Raw genomic sequence first — 21,099 nt, 5'->3', positions numbered from 1 at the left:
GTCAAATTTATATAACTTGCCAAAATTTTTAAAAATATAATTGCTATTTTAAACAAATATTTCAAATAAATTTTATGTTTAATGTTGTATCCCAAAATTCATTCTGTGACAATTTTATCTGGCTTTGACTGAATACTTACGTTAATATTTGGCAACTTAGCATTAGGAGAAAATGAGCTTTGGAAAATGCACTCTTGGGTGCCCAGGAAACCTCTTGCCCCTGCAGGCTTGAAAGTGCCTGCTCCCATTGCCTGGCTTCTCCCAACTCCCAGTGCCTGCTCCAGAGCAAAGCAAAGTTGTGGCCAAGCCTGGGTGCTGTCACAACCCAGCTGGGTGCATGCTCAGAGTGGCACTGACACGCCAGCCCCCTGCCTCCTCAGTACCCTCCAGATTTTGGGCACAGATGAGCACAGGAGGAAGTCCAAGGTGGGGCTGAGGGTGGCTTGGAGCGGGCCTGCAGTTGCCCTTTAGCACAAAGAGCCTGGGTCCCATGGACAACATGTCAATGGCAGCAGGAGGCAGACAGGCTTCTGAGTGGAAAGGGGCAGGTCGGGGGTGACACCCCACCTTCAAGCCAGGGATGGTCTGAAGCCTGGGGCTAGGCTGTCGTCTGGGTAGAGTCTGCAGCCTGGAGTGATGACTTATGTTACCTTTTCTGGGCAGGCCCATGGCCACCCATGGACCAGTCAGCATGCACTTCCTCTCTGCTGAGCCCATAAAAAGCCCCAGACCCAGTCAGACTCACACAGACGTGGGGACTACTAGCTGCAGAAAGGTGCTACCCACTCCTGGTCTCCTCTTCACTGAGAGCCGAACACTAATCAGGACGACCTGCCTGCAGAAAGAAGCTACCCACTTCAGTCTCCGAGAGCTATTCTGTCACTCAGTAGAGCTCCTGTCTGCCTTGCTCATCCTCCAGTTGTACCTCGTTCTTCCTGGATGTGGGACAAGAACTCGGTGCCAGCCAAATGGTTGGACTGAAGGAGCTGTAACGCAAACAGGGCTAAACACCTTCTCAACCCTTACACCATTACAGGCAAAGAGAAGGAGAAAAGAGCTGTGGCCCTTCAGGGAGCCCAGACCTAAGGACTCCCTGAGCCAAGGCTGTGACATCCTCTTTGGGGCTCTGCAGTTAATGGTATCTCCAAGCTTCTGGGCACCACAGTGTTCCCCTCCTCTAGACAAGAGTATCCACAGCAGAAGCTACTTGCGATGCATCTTATCCAGCCACAGGCTTGCATGGAACCAGCACCTGTGCTGGCCCTTGGAGCTGCCTAACCCAGTGCAATAGCTGGCGTACCTGGCTGTGCACAGTGGCTAGACCTTGTGCTCGCTCGCTCACACACCCCTTGCTGTTCCATGCCTGGATCGTGCTTGGCAGGCATGGGATCTGGGCAGATAGCACAAGGCAAGCACAGCCTGCCAGGCTGGGTGGGTGTAATGAGCCCAGCAGGCCCAAACAAAACTCAGGCAAAGGCCTCACCAGCCACTAAGGGTTCCAGCTGGAAAAGCAACACCCTAAGGTCCTGAGACAATACTATCATTCAGTTCTAGAGGTTTTTAACTTCCACTGTGATATCTTTTTAACCTATGAAGTACTGAGAAATATGCTTCTTAATTTCCAAATGTTTGGTGTGGATTTGGTTGGATTTTGTTTCATTAGTAACATTGTCTTATGTGTTTCAACTTTCTTGTGTATAGTCAAATAAATATGTTAAGCCTTTCTTTATGTCTGTATTTGTGATCATTTTATAAATGTTTTACACGTGCTTGGAAGGAATAGTTACTTGCTACTGGAGTGATGAAAAATTCTTTATACATGTATTAAATCAAATTTGGTTTGTTCGAATCTTCTATATTTATATCTGATTTTTTTTTGATCTACTTTATCTGCTAATTACTGAGAAATGTATGTTAAAAATATATTACTCTGATGGTAGATTTATCAGATTCTCTCTACAGTTCTGTCAAATTTTGCATTACTATTTTTCTTTTTGTTACTTCATTCATAAAGTTTAAATTGTTATATATTTCTGCTAAATTCAACTTTTATCATTTATACTGCTTTTGTCTTAAAAGCTATTTTGTCTGACTAGCATAGTTACAAAAGCTTTCTCTGGATTATTATATGCCTTCTGTATTTTTTGATGCTTTCATATTAAACATTTATATCTGTATATTTTAGATTTATTTTTGGTAAATAATATATAGCTTTTTATTATTTTAGTCCAGTTTGAAAATTAATGAATTTAACTAAATTAAATGTCATCACATTTTATAGTAATTATAATAGTTTTCATTCATTTGGGTTTTCTATTGCATTTCTCTTTTTTTTTTCTTTGTGCCTTCTTTTGGATTATTTTTTACTATCCCACTTTTCTTTTGGATTATTTTTTATTATTCCACTTTTTCAACCCTTCAGCTTTAGGGAACTGATTTATGAAATCCATTTTCTACAATTTTAGAATGCACAAGTTAAAATTTACCCATTTCCCAGATAATGCAGGAACCTTAAAACACTTTATCTATATTTATCATTTCCCAGTTTATTATCAGCATTACAATTCTCTCTACATGTATTTTTTTAATCTAAGAAAATTATTTTTTTAAAAATCAATGTTTATTTGGATTTACCCACATATTTACCACATATTTTTAGTCATTTTTTTTCTCACTGTAATGGCTGATGTGATTAATAATGATTATCAAGGGAAAAATAGGTTGGCTGTAACACAACAGGGGCATAATGAGTGTTTCTGCAACCCAGGGGATACCCTGTGGCTACTCACAATACTATCCCATCAAGTGACAAAAGTTATCAAAACGGCGATGGCCCAATACAGGCAAGACTACCAAGGGCTCCGACTCAGGAGAAATAAAAGTTTGTGTTACCTCAGTAGGTAAAGAATCACGTTCAACTACAGTCCTTAAAGAGGAAAAATGAAATGGGAAATGAGTAATGGAAGAAGGAATCAAAAATTTTAGTCTCATAATAATTGCAAGTCCAAATGCATTTTTCCTTGCTTTGCTAGATATATTTGTGAGCATGTGTGTTGTGAGCAGACTAGTCAATTTTTAAAAATTATCAACCTTTCCTCCCATAATGTTTTATAGAAGTGCTTTTAGAAACTAAACTATAAATTTGTAAGATAAAGGATTCAAAGATGGAATAATTACTAAACTGGAAAAGGCAAACACATTCCCCAAGGTGGACCCAGCAACTTGGGACTTGGGACCTCTGCTTTTTTAGAATAGGGTTAAAGGGATTTCTATGATACAAGATCTAGTTTTATCACATAGACAGCATGTTGCTTTCCACTATCATTTGGAAGTTAAATAAAGGTAAAAATTTGAGCGTGGTTTCTGAGTAGCTAAAAGGTTAGCACTTAGCATCCATTCCCAACTTTTTAATGGTTTGTCTCCACATGGTGATGGGTAAAAGCAGTTCGATTTATTTCCTATTATCTTTTACATTGAAAATGTAGCACTTCATGGTCTCAGATCTATATGTGTGGGATGTCTCCTATAACACTTTTCATCTGAGACACGTTTTGTTTCCTATTCTTCAGGAACCGAAAGGACATGGAAACTGAAGCTCACGATATCCCAGGGTTAATAATCCCTCAGAGTAAAGGTTGGCTCCTGGGCTCTGCCTACCTCTGTGAGTTCATATTGTACTTACTTGTGGCCTCTAAGGATTCTCACCAGCTTCAATGCATTTAAAAGCTAATCAGTATGTTTAGATGAATGAATATCAGAAGGAGAGTAAATCAGGGTGTTTGGCTTGACGTGCTGCAGTGGGGATATGAGTCATGGCAACTTTCTTAGTCTTTATATTTTTCAAAGATCTTTTCATTTTTTTAGGGGACACAAATATGGATTACATGTATGGCTTTAGTGGTTCTTTCCATTTCCCCTTGTGCTTGCTTTGCAATGAGTTAGCTTAGCAGAGCTGACACATGAGAGCAAGACGACAGGGTCTGAATAAAATGCAAATGACCCTCTCTTACAAAGTTTTCCCAAGAAGGAAGTGCCTATTTTTACAGAGTTGATTGGATATTTCTTGCCATACTCCCTATCTCCAACTTCCTAATAAATATGCAAAAGTTAAGAGACAGGACCTTGCTTCATGGTGCTTCTTAGACCAGACAATTTATGGAATAACGGGCTTTGGGGAGAAAACATTTACTGATGACTCTTGGCTTATACATTTTTTGCTGTAAACTATGCCTATACCGTTTCTGGTTACTGTTGCGCACTCATGGACTTTGCAGGTACTTTTATCTTTTACTATCTTTCATGATACTTAGCACTCTCAGCATTTTGATATCTCTCCGTTATCATCGGGCATCTATTATTTCTGATGAGAAGTTTGCTGCCGGACTAAATAACTTTTTTGTATGGGTTACTCATCTTTTCTATTAGCTTCTAAAATAATTTCTTTTACGTAGTCTCATAGTTTAACTTAGCTGTATCTAAATTTATTTTTGTTTGCATTCCTATTTTTGTATATGCTGTCCTTGATACCTTCAGTCCACTTTTGATCTTAGGATACTTGAAAAGTTCAGATGTCTTCAAATATTTATTCTGCACCATTTCCTCTATTCTCTTCTTTAGGAACTATCACGTGATAAAAGGTAGGTCTGCACAGCCCATAGTCTATTTTCCATTGCTTCATTATATCCCCTACTCTCACTTTTTTTTTAAATCTTGCATGCTATATTCCAGGTCAATCCCTCTTTTATGTCACTGACTTATTCTTCAACTTTGTCCAGTACCAAGTAAACTACATTTTCTTGAGTGTTTGAATTTCAAAGACTGTGTATGTCCTTTCCAAGATTTCTAATTGGATTTGTTTCATATCTTCTTGGTCTTGTTTCATTTCTGCCTATTTTTCTTCCATTAGTGCTTGCTTTTCTTTAATAGAACTTATTCTTCATTTTTATTTGGGCACTAAATACATTTATATTAAAGATTTGTCAGACTGTTTCATCTCGTTAATTTCTCCCTGAGAAAATGTGTGTTCCATCTGCGGATTTTCTTGTCTGTCTTTCTCAGCATTACATTGGGCTCTTTATTAAGCAGATCCTGGGTAAAGAATCTAAGTTCAGGTAGTTTATTTGGAAGGAAACAAAAGCACCAGTAGGAGAATGGAGAAGGGAAACAAGGAAGGAAAGCGGCCAGTAAAAGATGGATCACCAAGCCAGTTACTCTTGTGTGTAACTAGAGGTGAAACTCACAAGGAAAACTCTGGGAGCCTCTGTAGAGCAGATCTCTCAGACTTATCCCACCCAAGGGTCAAGGGAATCTTTATACACCAATTTCCTTTAGTCAGTGTGAGGCTGCTTCCAAAGGGCATTAATTCTCCATCACTTTTAGCATGCCAGACCAGTGGACAAAGCATGCTTCAGTGGCTATAGGAAAACAAAGACAAAGAAAGGCAGTTGTTAGAAGTCAAACCAATGTCATGCACTGAAGTGGTGAGTGCAAGGAGATAAGGGCAATATTTGTTACAGCATTAGCTGCTTCTATGTTTTGGCTGGTTTGTTATAGGAATTTAACTTGTTTCTTTTTTCTCTCCTTTTATGTGTGATTTAGATGTTTTAGCATAGTGTTTATCCAGCCTTAAGGTCCCGAATCCCAAACCAAGAGCATACAGTGACCTTCCCGGGCCGCTGTCCCTTGACAGTGCTGGGGATAATATTGATCCAGTCAGTGCACTGCTAGGTTACTTTGACCACTTCTTTGTTGCAAGAATATGTCCATATTTGACTCCCAGCCTACAACTTGTTAAAAGCCATAGCCTTTGGCAATATTTAGCAACTTGTTTTCAGTCTTATTTTGTAATCTAGAAAGCATTGGTTTAAGCAGTCTTGTTTACCAGGTAGCAGAATGTTACCCGTGTTCACTGTCAACCTGCTTCTTAACTTGGAGGACAGCAAAATTGTGGGTTCAGACTCTCTTTCACTACTTTGCATTTATTTTAATTTTCACTTTTTATTTCTTTTGTGTGTGTGTGTGTGTGTGTTTTTAGCTTGGCTATGTTTTTTGGTCTTCTATTTTTATATTTTACCTATCATTGATGTGTTTGTACAGAGGAAATATTACAAATTGTGATTTTACTGTGCCATATTGTCTGAAAATTTTTTACCTTTTTATTTTAAATAGAAAAATATAATTAATTTTTTCCATATGTGATGTTTTGGGGGGGAGAGAAAGATCTGCCTTTTTGTAACCGTTTACAAACATGAAGTTGCACTAAGAGATTCTCAGTGTGAATTTTTAAAATGTCACTTAGAGAAAACTATCTGTAATCTTTCTGTGGTCTAAATATGTCATCTTAAAACTAAATCAAAGCTCTTGATTCAGTGTTAACTAAGATGTTCTAAAAATAACTTGTCCAATTTTCGAGATATAATAGATCACTTAGAAATTATCCCCAGAGAGTAACTGAGATTATTAAAAAGTTGAGAAATGAAATATCCAAAGATAGAGAATTAAGAACTGCAGCGAATAACTCTAAGGACTTTACCATTTCCACAAATATGCCAACAGCTGTAGTAAAAACAAAGGAAAACTACCCCACTTCGTAGAATGTCTGCTTTCCCATTTCAGTTCACCTTGTGGCTACTTACTACCAGTAGCCAAAATAAAAGCGAGACAAGCTAGCTTGCTGGGGCTTTAACAGAAACTTACCTCTCCAAACAATCAAAAGCCCCTGACTTATTTCTCAAAGAGGTATGCAATGAGGCTTATCAGCTGTGGATGCATTCCCAGATCTGACTTTTGATGTAGAACTTGACCATTCTGCTATACAAATTTATTGAATATTGGGGTAGCACCAGGGAGAAGTAAGGGTGGAAAGGCTCATTTAGCTATTTGGGAGAATAAAATGCCAATAAATCACCATGGTATAGCCTAGTATTTGCTTACAACCCCCTGGGGTTTTCTGGGTAAACAGCCAAGAGAGGGCAGAAAAGTGAACTTGGTTTTTTCTCTGCCTCAAAGTGCTCAGATAAGAGGCTGGAGGCATTGGGAGGACATAGGGAGCCTTCATCTTCTCTGTTAGCATTCTCTATCCTGTGTCTTGGGCCACTCTGGCAGCCTATCACTCACGTCAGAGTATTTTGTCCCTTCCACTTTAACTTTGTAAGTTTTTATAGATCATTTTTTATTATTTTACAGAAAACCAGAGGCCCTACTTGCATAGTAGACCCAATGAAATAGCTACATTTTAATTAAATTTACGCTGCTTTTATTACACCAGTGGGTAGCCTTCACTGCTACCCAAAGAAACCCCAGAGCCATCAGATGTACTTCACATGTAATTAATCTCTAATGCTCGATTTTGTAAGATATGTAATAATGCTGCCTGGGTAGAAATGAGAGCTTCAGAGAAGAGTCATATTAAAGATGAAGAGAGAAGCTTTAGGAAGAATTGGTTTTCAAGAGAGCAACAAAGTGTGAACTTTATTAAAAGGAGAAGAAATAATGGGAACAGCTTGCATTAAGTAAAAATGCTTCACATCTTCAATTTTTCAGTTTCTTTTATTTTGCCCCAGACAAATGTTTCAGGGTTTGTTTTTATAATGCATACCATGTGTAATGTTACATTTATAGCCTCATAGATTTAATATTTGGGCAAGGGCAAGATTTGTTGTATTCAGGAATTGAAAAGTAAAAAAGAAGAGATAAAGAAAACCCCCACTGTAACTAAACCTTTTAGAATTTAAATCCTTTCCTTGAATATGTTTTAGGATGTTATTTTCAAATCGAGAATTTTTAATTATCAAACTCACCAATGACATATTAAAATGCCACCCAAATCACTCATGCTGCACTTTGCATTTTTCACTATGCCTAAAAATGCATGATCTCACTTGACCCTCACACACATTGGGAGGAAGAGAAACACTGTTGCCCTGCATTTTACAAAGTATGAAATGAAGAGCTAAACAGTCAAGTCGTTTATCAATAGTCAACCAGGTAGCTAATGTAATCTATGACTTCTGATTTATAATCTAATGGCTTTTTCACTCCACCATCCTGATCCTATTACCACTTCTGGACCTTTTCAAAACTTCATGTATATCTCCATATAAACCTCATCTGATATTAAAAACATTCTAATGATTGCTGATTAAGCTTTGGAGAAAAATTTATCTAGAAGAGATCATTCCACTACTGTCTTAAAAATTCTTGGTTACCACCATGTAGCTCTTGTGACACAAGATCGTTTTATGATACCCCCTTTTCTGGCTTCACCCTTCTCTTGGATTCTCCACATTAGATAACAGTATCTCCATCTACTCTGCAGGACATGTTAGAAACTTGAGCAGTATTCTTGACTTCTTTTCCCTCATTCATCATATGTAATTACCAAGTTTCTTATTCCACCTTCAAAATGCCTTGGATCACCAATATCCCCCATTCTGTTCATTCCCACTGTCACTCCTCAGATTTAAACCCCTACGTCTTTCCTGAAATCTACCCATTGTTGGAAAACTTTGATTCAATCATGAGTCTTCTCCACTCAAAAAACTGTTTCCTTCCCTCTGCTTGCAATAGAATGTCCAAGCATGTGAACATATTAACCATGTCTTTCCACACTGGAGTTCAGTATTCTCTTCCTTTTATTCTGCCCTGTACTCACAGCAGACAACTCACCAACTCCTTGTGTGCGTTGCGTATGTCCAACCTCTGTGCCCTTGCTTGTGGGCAGCTTCTGTCTATTTACATGGCCAGATCCATCTGCAAATGTCCTAATCGTTCGCTCAGTTGAAATATTTTCCCTGATTCCCCCTCGCCCTCCAAAGAATCTCTCGGCTTCTCTGTTTTTCATCATATTAAATGTTATTTTATTATACCCCTTTCATATTGTGTCTTCTTCATTCTATATCTGATATTTGGAGAGCAGACTCAAATGAGCTATGTGAGAAGAGTGAGGTCCCTGCAAATTAACAAAAATTTCTTCAAATTGAATGTAACTGGGATGAAAGACTCACAGTCTGTCCTACGAACTAGTAACACTTAGACTTTTTTTTCTATCTTTTAAAAAATATTTTCCAAGCCACCAGGAGAGTGAGAAAACATGATTTAAGTAAAAAAGGCAAGAGGAATACTACTACTTAGCACCAGTTCTAATTATGTTTAGCATAGCTTAGCTACTAGAGCCTCCTTTATATGGTCACTAAAGTGGACACAAGCAGAGAAACAAAAGGTTAACCTGCCTGGAAGAATCCATGCGGTTTGGTGGAACTTTCAAAACTCTGCCGGCTCTACAAATATTTTAAGGACAAGTGTGTGCGTGTGTGGGGGAGGCGGGTGTGTGTGTGTGTGTTTCAGTACATGTATGTATTTCATGTTCTTGAGGTTAGTCCAGCTACACTACATTTTTTAACTGGCAGTCTCAAATATAGATATTCACTCCAACACTTAACACTACTTGCATGCACAGCTACTGCTGTGGTGACCAACTCTGAGAGGGATCCAACTGAGCTTCCTCCAGAAGCTATCCCAGATACTGTCCTGTGGTCGGAAAACATGCTCTGTATAATTCTAATTCTTTGAAATTATTGAAGACGCCGGGCGTGATGGCTCACACCTGTAATCCCAACATTGTGGGAGGCCGAGGTGGTGGATCACCTGAGGTCAGGAGTTTGAGACCAGCCTGGCCAACATGGTGAAACCCCATCTCTACTAAAAATACAAAAATTAGCCAAGCGTGGTGGTGCAGGCCTGTAGTCCCAGCTACTCAGGAGGCTGAGGCAGGAGAATTGCTTGAACACAGGAGGTGGAGGTTGCAGTGAGCTGAGATTGCACCACTGCACTCCATCCTGGGAGACAAAGCAAGACTCCATCTCAAACAAACAAACAAAAAATAAATAAAAAGAAAGAAAAGAAAAAGAAATTATTGAAGACCTGTTTTATGGCCCAGCATATGGTCAGTTTTGCAGTTTTGGTAGATAATCCATGTGCACTTGAAAATAATATATATTTTGCCATTCTTCAGGAACATGTCCTATGTATATCAATAAGGTAAATTTTGTTTGTTTTGTTGTTTCATATGGATTCTTTGCTTATTTTATCAAATACTGATCACCTTCTAGTGTGATTGCAGATTTTTCTATTTCTTCCTTTTAATTATATGTATTTTGAAACTATGTTATTAGATACGTAAACATTGAGAATTGCTTTCTAGTCCTTAATAGACTGACATTTTAATTATTGCAGAATATTCCTTTTTTAATTTTAGTGAAGTCTCTTGTCTATGGTCTACTTAGCCTTCACCAGCTTCTTCTATTTAGTGTTTTCATGGTATTTCTGTTTTTGACTTTCTATTTTTATCCTTATATTTAAGGTGCGTCTCTTGCATATATATATATATATATATATATATATATATATATTTAGTTGTTTCTTTTAATCCACTTCAGCAATTATTCACCAGTTACACTGAAAACAATTAGTGATATTTTATCTATCATATTAGTTTTCTGTGTGCCTCACTTTATGTATAAATTTGTATTTTTTTGACAATTTTTTCAGGCAGTGCCAGAGCTTTACAATACCTTAGCTTCTGTTCTTTTTGGTGTCAGTCTTTTAATTCTAAATACATTTTAAATCCCATAAGGCATCATGATGGTTTTGTACAGCCATTATGCCACATATTTATACTTTCTGATGGTTTTTATTTCTTCCTGCACTTTTGGATTTCAAGTTAGGATCTTTTTCTTTTGACCTAAAGTACTCTATTTAGTATTTACTTAAAAGTGGTCACACTAGTATCAAAATATCTCTGTATTTCCTTTTTTACCTAGAAATATCTTTTTGCTTTATGTTTGGAGTTTATTATTATCAGATAGGAAATTCTAAATTTAAAGATTTTTGTTTTCCAGTAATTTTTAGAAACCATTCTGTTGTCTTGGGGAAGTTTTCACCATGTCTGTTGAGAAATCGACTGTGAGTCTTACTATTGCTCTTTGGAAAGGAACATGCTTCCCCCTCACCCCTTTAACTGCTTTTAAGTCTTTGTGTTTGCTTTTCATCAGTTCTACTAAGATATTGATAGGAATGTTTTTCTATGCATTTTATCCTTCTTGGAGTTTTATCACTTCTTTAATCTTTAGCTTTAATGGAACGGTACTTAATGGAATTAGCTTAATGTCTTTTGTTAATTTTGAGAAATACTTAGCCATTATCTCTTCAAAAATTGCTTCTGCCCATTCCCTTTCTCCTACCATTCTAGGACTATGATTTCATATATTTTAGACCTTTTTTGAATGTCCCAATAGTCTCTATTGTCATTTTCTGAACCTTCTCTTTTTTATGATTTATGCTTCAATTACTAGTTTATACTCTTCTTCTTTGCCCAATTGGATATTAAACTCGAATACTATGTTTTTAGTTCCAGTCATTGCATTTTTCACTTTCAAAATGCTAAGTTCTTTTTATATATTTTATTTGTCTGGTGAAATTCATTATCAGTTCATGCATTTTCTTGGACATATTCATCAATGTTAGTTTAAATTGGTGCCTTGGTCAGCTGTGGACCTGTTTCTATTGTCTAGTTTTCCTTTGAGTCATCTTCCTTTTATATCGAATAATATTTGTTAAATGCCAGACTTTCACAAATTAGAAATTATAGGCAATGGTAGGTTGTGGTCTCTTTTCACCAAAGGTTCACCTTTTTTCCTGGTAAGCTACTAAAGGAGAGGTAGACATCTAAATAAAATGAGGAACCAATTTGATTTCAGACTGAGTTTCACAGCTCATTACATTATTCCTAACCCTATTCCTAACCTCAACTCCTAGGGTAGAGACTCCAGGGTATCCAAATGAGAGCCCAGGATGTTTACATGGGCCTTTTGTTTGTTTGTTTGTTAGGTCCTGAATTCACATTTTTGTCATTAAAGCACTATGAACTACCAGAAGCTCTGTTTAGTTTTTCATCTGCCTCTTATATCACAAAGCTTAGGAACTGGCAAATCATTCAAAAGAAAAAGGAATGTGGAGTGTCAGGCTTGCATCTCTATACCTGTTCTTTTCTCCAGAACCTTAGTCTCTTAAATCCTAGTTATCTCAGAAGACCTCAACTCTAATTTTTGTCTCCTTAGTCCTATGAGATCACCAAAAGTTTGCTTTTATTTCTTCCCCTAGCAGCTACTGTTTTCTGCTTCTGAGCCCTTTGCCTGCCCTGCTTAAGAAATTGGCATATGTCTCAAGGAGAGAAATAGCAAGTAGCATGTTGGGGTCACCTCCGAGAATTTCTCCCTCTGCAGGATTTTGGTCCCTCAAAGTTATGAAGTTCGCAGAAACTCTCTGATGACTACAAGCAGATGTTTTTCATATTTTACCCACACTTTGTAGTTACTAGCCAGAGTAGAACTACATTAACTTTAGCAATCACAGATTTTTGTGTTGTTTCTTTCTATTACAAAATGAAGTTTTCTCTAGTAAGAAAGCCTATGATGTTGGAAGAAAAAATATAAGCATGTTGAATGATTTTGTAAAACAAGTTTATGGAGTACCACATTAGTGTCCCAGTGCAGTACTGGACTCTAAAGATATATAGAGTAACAGCACTACCTTTGTCCTTAAAGACGTCCCAGTCCATTTGAGTGGTAAGCAAATAAACATATGATGTGTATAGTGTGTTAAATGCTATCATAGACATGTGAATAAGATTCTCCAATGAGCGGAGGAAAAGGAGATCTATATAGTGAGGCAGTCGAGAAGGGAAACAAAACAAATCCTGCCATTATGGCACTTTCTGATTTTCTCCATTTAAAAGGTCTCTACTGCTATACAGGATCAAAGGGCACATCTCCCCAGGTATCACAGAGGTAGGTCAAAGTACTTTTAGCTCTTTATTGTCCACTACATATTAGTTACGAAAACACTGTAGAAAAGAATTGAATGTAACCTATATATCAGCTGGGACCTTCTTGCCCTTTGGATTTCAGGGTATAATTGGCCCAGACTCTAGACAATTCCACAGCCTGTGATAGCTGCTAATTTTTGAAATTTACAATCTCAGCATCCCCAGGACTTCTGCCTCCTACAACCTTGTACTATCTTTAGTTTTACTCTAAGTATGATGCATCAGTTTGGAATCTTTATGCTTTAAGGGATAAAAATTCCAACTCAAACTCAATAAAGGGATTAAACATTAAAGGAGCTTTACTGACTTACCTAACTGGAAAATGAAATTGTCGGGTAAGGATTGGTTAACTCAAGGTCACATCATTGTTATCTCTGAGTTCTACTGTTCACACCGTAAGCTTCATCTAAGGTTGGCTCCCTTGTGGCCATAGGATGCAACCAAGGCTGCATTTTTCTTCATTCAAGTCTATATGAGAGAAGGTTTTCCTCTCAAATTTCCAGCAAAATTTCTAAATTGGATCTTTGTACAGGTAAAGTTATACCCACCACTGAAACTACGGCTGTGGACAGGAAAACAACATATTAGGTGGGTGGGGCTATCTTTCCTCAAGTGCAAGAACTGCGATTGAAGGAGCAGACCTCCATATGAAAATCTGGGTATCATCAAGAAAGGAGAGCAAGACATAAATGCTTTGTACATAACCAAGAATATCCACTACATCCACCTAGACATAAAAGTCGCTTCCCGTTGGAGTTCCTTCCAAACAATCTACCCGCACACAGAGCTCTAATGAAAATTGTAGGTTTTGTCAAAGTTTATCTAAGCAACACAGAGGTATTGGTGTAATACGCATATTACAACGCATATCTTATAACAAAATTCCATCCCAGTTATGATTGCCTCCTTATGCCAGTATTTTTATCAACCCTCCCTTATCTAGTATTGTATCACGCAAACTTCCTAAAGAAAATACCTAGGTCTTCTGACTCCTTTTTCTTTGTGGGAAGCCTCTATACTAGGTAGCAAAGAACTTAAGGTGAGGGGTAGGGAGTGTGCAGAAACTTCTACCTTAACACTTATTTATACACCTCTCAAAAGTAATGGTGTCCTTGAAAGGAGTTAGTGGAGAATAAATATGTCTCCATCTTATTACATTATAAGGTACCTCTTTTTTAAAAGTGCATATTTACACACAGTAACTTATGATATAGTTTGGATTTGTGTCCCTGCACAAATCTCATGTCAAACTGGAGAAGGGGCCTTCTGGGGGGTGATTGGATCATGGGGGTGGATTTCCCCATTGCTGTTCTCATGATAGTGAATCCTTTCTCATGAGATCTGATGGTTTCAAAGTATGTGGCACTTCTCCCTTTGCTCTCTGTCCTGCCACCATGTGAAGAAGCTTCTTGCTTCCCCTTTACCTTCTGCCATGATTGTAAGTTTCCTGAGGCCTCCCAGTCATGCTTCCTGTACAGCTTGTGGAAACTGTGAGTCAATTAAACCTCTTTTCTTCATAAATAAACCAGCCTCAGGTAGTTCTTTATAGCAAGTGAAAATGGGCTAATACAACTTGTATGCAAATATATAGCATTCCTCATAACTAAGAAGTGAAAACATTCCAAATGTTTATCTACTGGTAAAAGAAAAAACAAAATGTGATATATCAGTGCAATGGAATACTACTTGGCAATAAACAGAAACAACTACTGTTATGTGCTGCAATGTGAATGAACCTCAAAGACATCAAGCTAAGTGAAAGAAACCAGATGAAAAACTCCATATGCTTTATTATTCTATTTATCCTAAATGCCCAGAAAAACAAAGCAATCCTCATGGAGACAGAATGCAAATTATTGGTTGCCTTGGTCTAGGATGGGAATAGGGATAGATGGCAAGTGGATATGCGGGATCTTTTGGAGGTGATAAAATGTTCTAAAATTGGGTTAAAATGATAGTTGCACAATTCCATAAACTTACTAAAATTATTCCATTCTTAAGATGGGTACATAATGATGCATTGACAAGGATTTTAGGAAAAAAAATAGTAGATATGAACATGCTTTGGTAACTGAAAAGTGTGTGAAGTGAACATATGTCACTTACAGGTGAAAACATTACTAACCAGACTGTGAGCCATTTTCTCTTTTCCCTGACTCAGTGGTCATGGGAATAAGTATAACGTCAGTGCTTCCATCAGCCTGGGTGTCTTTGTGACTACAATGAGCAGAGCCACCATACCGACCTGCACTGAACATGTGATGTGGTCATGAAACAAACTGTTGTTGGATAAAGCCATTGGAGAAAACAATACAAATGAAAAAAATACACACGCACAATTCATGTGAGAGGTATTCATGACGTGACAGTGCTTTTCATGATAACCCAGATTTGTTTGTATCTCCAAACAGCCTAATGTTGAACATGGACTGGCTTTAGAGTACTCATCTTACGTCACCAAATAATGAAGGCTTTGGCAATTTTATGGATAGAAAAAAAAAAAGAATATTTGGCGTCATATATACCACACAACCATGATATGAGAGAGTACATTTCACCTGCTTCCTTGATTTTTCCAACCTCATAGTCTTGTCACAATGAGAGAGAGAAAGCCAAGAGATATTTCGAGCTTCTAAAAATAATTAAAATCTCAAACAAGGTGCAAATGCAAGGTGTCCGTGTTTTATTCTAAAGTCAAAATTATGGATGCTACTTATTATTTAATGACTAATGCTTTGACACCCTCATTGCATAGCTGCAATTGAAAATATTAACACATTGCGATATTTATATTGGAGGCAAGCATTTTGGTTTTTATACTTTGTATTTAATTCATACAGCATTCTTTTCACTTATGGCTCCCTCTCTCCCCTGGCAAGGATAAACTCATGCACTGAACTTAGATCAGCTGTCAGAATCTGTGAGCTCTGAAAGGACCTTAAATTTGGCAGAATACCTTCCCCCTCACAAGAAATCTTCCAAATGAACAAGCTGGAGTCTGGGCTTTCCACTCCTCACAACCCAAATTTTTCGAGTCTGTAAACTCCTTCCTTCTCCATTCAGCTCTCAAGGGGAATTGCACTGATAAGGTTTCTGTTCATCAAAAGAATGGAATGGCAGTGGCTCTGCTATTCCCAGGACACCTCTGGCTGGAAAAGGGCGGCTTCTCCCCTGAGAAGCTATTATAAAGAACAGCTCTCCAGCTCCCATCAGGAATATATCACTCCACTTCAGTTATTGTTCCTGTGGATTCCTTTTCCTCCTCTCCCTCCACCCCCTGCACCCTCAAGCAGTTTTTAAAACCCATTACCTAGGGAGTTTCAAATTGTATCTGACCTATTGATTCCAAAAGATGGCCGTGCTCAATGGGTATGCAATACAGTATACAACCTGGAGCCCAGAAAAAGGTAACTCGCTGATGAAAGAAGGACAGAACATTAAACCACAATCTGGAATTTTTAGGGAAAGGAAAGAAATATTTTTTAAATGTTCTGACTTGGGACGAGAAAATGAGATGGTGTATATGAAGAACCTTTGCAAAGCATAAAACATTATGCAGATATAAGATAGTTTTTATTAATAATTTTAAAATATAATCTCAATTAGTTCATGGCTATATCTCATGCATATATTTCATCCAAATATCTATTCTAGATTTTAAGATGCTCTGTTGCTGGCTTATATCTATAATCAGAGGATATTTGCAAAGGAAGAGGGTACTATACCGAAACCTGTCAGCTTTCACACTTTTGCAGTGCCTGAAAAAGGCTTTGTGGAAGGTAGCAGGAACACCTCAGAAGCAAACACTACTTAAACCACACTGTGATGCAGAGCATCTATCAAAGAGAAGTCTGCAGGAAAGCTGCACCCCTTTCACTTTGCACTGGATATGAGTGTCCGGTCTAAAATAACTGCTATGCCATGATCCGAAGTATTGGATAATATAATTCTGTGTAATTCAACCAAATCTTTATTTCATGCTAACCTGTGACCCAATCGCTATGTTAGTCTGTCGGGGGATATTAAAAATATGTAAGACATGTTTCACAACCTCATGGAGTTAAGCATATACTTGAAGGAACTTACAATTAATTGAATTGGTTAAAAGGTGGGGTGGGGGGTGTTACAAATTTACCCAATTTATTTTTCTGTTTATTTCCTTTAACATATTAGCTTGGACAGTCAACAATTGTCATAGTTTGGAGGAAATGTGAATACATACAAGTAAAATGGAGACACCAGCTTTTATACTGTGCCTCAAGCAACAAAACCTTTTTCTCTGTTCTGCAAAATCAGTGTGGAGACACACAGGATTAGATATATAATGTGTGGCCACTCTCCAGTAACCACTATTGAACTTCAAAACGAGTTTAGTCATTAGCTTTGACAAATGAGGAGCCTGTTATTGATTTTTACACATGTCTATCATGGGATCTATTTAAAAAGAACAGTCAATTCTAAGAAAGATTATGTTAATCTTATTGGTTTGATTTAATAATCGGAGGAGGCAGAGCAGGGACTGAAAAAGAGAGGCCCAGAAATTGGCAATATCTGTATCATTTTCTTAAATCAATTTGAAAAACCATTGAGAAAAAAAAAAATCAAGTCTATCTGTCTTTTCTAAGAAAACTAAGAATATATCGATAAGTCATTCCAGACAATGTTAACCAACAGCTTGAGAAGTTCACGAAAAAGGACATTGACAGGAGGGATACAATTACTAATTTATTTGTCTTTTTATGGTTAAGAGTATCTTAGGTAGTCTAGCACATGGCAGCCCGGCAAACTTCACAGGGTAGCTGTCAGAATTTTGACTGATGTACAAGAGCTCCTTGCTCATGTTTGCCCTTCCTTTCAGTGGAGTGCTCACAGGTAAGACAGCTGGTTGGTAATTTTTATTTAATGCTCCCAGGATCTGTGGCTACACTTTCATTGAAAGTTCTGACAATAAAATTCCACTCCCTGAAATTTCCAAGGTTTCTGCTGTGAGCACTTCTCCACTTAAACAAGATCTTCCTCTGGGATTAGACAACTCTTGAGGGTCTTTTCTGATGCCTTCTGATCTTGGAGACAGCTGTTTAGTATGTTGGATATGGTTTTATTTTGTTTTGTTTTTTGTTAGCTTTACTGGAAAGGCATCTAAAAGAAAAACAAAACAGAAGGAATTAGCAGTGCAAAGGCACATCAGGGCTTAAGGGAAGCCTTCGTAATTCCGAATTGGCAAATGCCAACTTGAACCCAGTTTAACAATTTTTAACCTTTTCTCCAATCCCTCTGTTCCTCAGCTTCAGTCCAATCCACTCATTAAATGAAACTGCTCATTCCATACTAGTCCTGGATGTCAGTTCTAGAAATTTACTTTATTTTTCGAAACATTGAAAAAGGTTTTAGACTAGAAGGCTCAAACAGGCTTGAGTCCTGGACTATTTGCTGTTGGATCAGAAGCCTTAAATTATACAGGAATTACAGACCAGTGTTCACACCATTTTAAAATGCTTGAACAGATGTTTGAAAAAAAGTAAATTGCAATATGGCCATAAAACAACTTAATATACTAAGGGCAACTGCCTAGTATACTTCATCTTTACTCCATCATACAACGTGATATTCAGAGATGTATTATTGTATTTCAAAGTTCATGATCAAAGCTATCACAATTTGGTTACCAGTGTGAAACCCAAAACTTGACCTGTATTTTCACACAGAAAGTTGGAATTGCTAGGGAATAAGGCTTGATTGGTAAATCTTTTGAAGGCACGTTTTAACAGTTATTAGAGATAATTATTTTCTCCTAAGGCAGTAGTCATGTGGTACACTCTCGTTGTAATCATATAACCTCTTATATTTGTGTAATTTCAACATTTTGGAATACTATCCCTCACAGCATAATTATTATTTCAAAATAGAAAGGATACTTTATCACAACATTAAAATGTAGGAAGAATATAAACTCAGAGTAAGTGTAGTCCTTCAAATTGAATATTTAGCTTTATCAAATAACTAATTTCATTGTTGTATTGGTAAAGATAAACTTGATCATGCCACAGAAAAAAAAAATCTAAAACTTCAGGGCTTATAAAACAACAAAAGGCATTCTCTGTTCAACTCACATGTATACTGTTTTTTTGTTTGTTTGTTTGTTTTTTGAGGGATTGATACGTCCTCCCACAAGGATGTGAAGCCTGAAAAAGTAAAAGAGCAAGGCAGCCCACACATTGAAACTTAGTATTTCTCCATGGAAGGAACACATATCACCTCCACCCATGTTTATAGTCCAAAGCGAACCACATGACTTAGCTCTAGTTCCACAGGGCAGGAGCTTATAAAACTCTTGCATTGAGTGACTCTGGATATTAGTGGACATTACCTAGTCACATTTTTCCTTTTGAAAATGAAGAAGCCCCAGTGATTTTCCATCTCTGCCTCCTAAGTGGCTGTTACACCAATTGGCCAATAGTAGAAGTTACTACTTGAATTAGGTTTCAAACCCATGTTTTCTGACCTCCAATTCATGTTCCTTCCCATAGCAAAACCTATCCCAGTAGTGCTGTGATTCTTTTAAACGAGTGCAAAGATAAAGAGAAAAAGTATATTTATAAAGAAGTCAGAATCCAAGGAGTGCTCCCACATCTTTATCTTTTTTTGTTTCAGAACCATCCCCTAAGGTAATTATGTCAAGTGTTTTACCCTGACTTTGGATTTAAGGAAACTAAGGTTTAGCAAGAAAGCGGCTTACCTAGGATCCTATAATAATTGGTAGAGCAAGACTCCTGTCTGAATCCCCGAATCCTGTTGTGTGGGGAGTCCTGGTGTTTGCCAGCCATCTGGGTGCAGGCCCTGGAGTGAGCAATGCACCTTTCAGATCTACTACCCTGCATCTGTTTCAGGTTTGCTTGTCTTCAAACTTTTTTGTTGTGAACTTCTTTTCAATCCTTTGCCCTGACTTTTCTCCCACGACAGTGGGGAAATACTAAAGCTCGTATCAAACTAGAGATGCGCAACACATGTTTTCCTTATGGTGTGAGCTCGTGGCGTCACTATAAGCCAAGGCAAAACAAACTCAGCAGCTGCTTATAGAAGGAATGTCCCACATCGTTTGATTTCAAGCTTTTTGTGAAACTTACTAAAATTAGGGTCTAAAATATTATTTCTGACAATTACATTGATTTTTCATGTTTTTAAAAATTTTTTTTTTTTTTTTATTGGTGGAGACTTTTTTTCTTTTATTTTAAGTTCTGGGATACATGTGCTGAACGTGCAGGTTTGTTACATAGGTATACATGTGCCATGGTGGTTTTCTGTACCCATCAACCTGTCATGTAGGTTTTAAGCCCAGCATGCATTATTTGTCCTAATGCTATCCCTCCCTTTCCACCCCACAATGCCCAACAGGCCCCGGTGTATTTCCTTCCTTGTGTTCTTTAATTTTTTAATCATAATCATAAAGGCTCCTCACCCTCCTTGTTTCTGTCTTATATTAATAAGTTTATTGGCTGAGTAACATCCAAACTTATCCCACTTTTACTGAGAGGCACTGGGATACTGATTGTAAAGCATAGGCAAAAATAATTCACTTCTCCTTTCCAAATTTCCACTGATATTCACTTATGTCTACATGCTACCAAAAGGTTGTCTTTTTTGTCAGCCTATCAAATGCTCCCTGAGATTCTGCTACAGAATACAAACAAGTTTTTGGATCTTCAGAGAGAATGTTTACGTGACCTTGCCCCAAAAGTATACGATGATCAGATAGACATATTAGAAGTAAGCCTACATATTTTTATATTTTTGTTGTAGATACAAAAGTATCTAATATTTTCTTAGAAAGTTATTTTACCCTGATAGGAATGTGGTTGTTTTAGGTGTTGAAGGATTATTGGTTACCCTGTGGTTTCTGTGAAGTCCAGATGTTTTCAAGATGGTGTTACGTGTGAAAATCATACATTTAGAAAGACTCGAGCTCTTAGACATTCCCTGGAGGTAGATAAGTTTAACACTTTGAGGTTCAAATGAGAATACAGATATTTACATAAGATTTTGCAAAAGGTATCATTTTAGTTATGTTTATAATCTCTGTAGAGTTATTTTAATATGTTAATAGTGCACAAATTAAAATGTAATTAAGTAATGTGATCATCAAGATGTTAATTTATTCAATGAAAATTGAAATGATTTCAGTCAAAGTTGATTTTATTTTTGAGAATATTTTGAAGTCA

At 37.4% G+C, this 21,099-nt stretch overlaps 1 long non-coding RNA gene across 1 annotated transcript in view; it reads left to right on the top strand.

The window, feature by feature from the left end:
* Positions 1 to 21,099, top strand: part of LOC126958877 (uncharacterized) — a 68,458-nt gene that overhangs the window by 10,809 nt on the left and 36,550 nt on the right. The window contains exon 2 of the long non-coding RNA XR_007727342.1: positions 3,570 to 3,661. This is a non-coding gene — a long non-coding RNA (uncharacterized LOC126958877). The remainder of the gene's footprint in view (positions 1 to 3,569; positions 3,662 to 21,099) is intronic.

Source organism: Macaca thibetana, chromosome 7, assembly GCF_024542745.1.
Source record: "Macaca thibetana thibetana isolate TM-01 chromosome 7, ASM2454274v1, whole genome shotgun sequence".
NCBI lineage: Eukaryota > Metazoa > Chordata > Mammalia > Primates > Cercopithecidae > Macaca > Macaca thibetana.
This window is presented reverse-complemented; position numbering and strand designations above follow the sequence as displayed.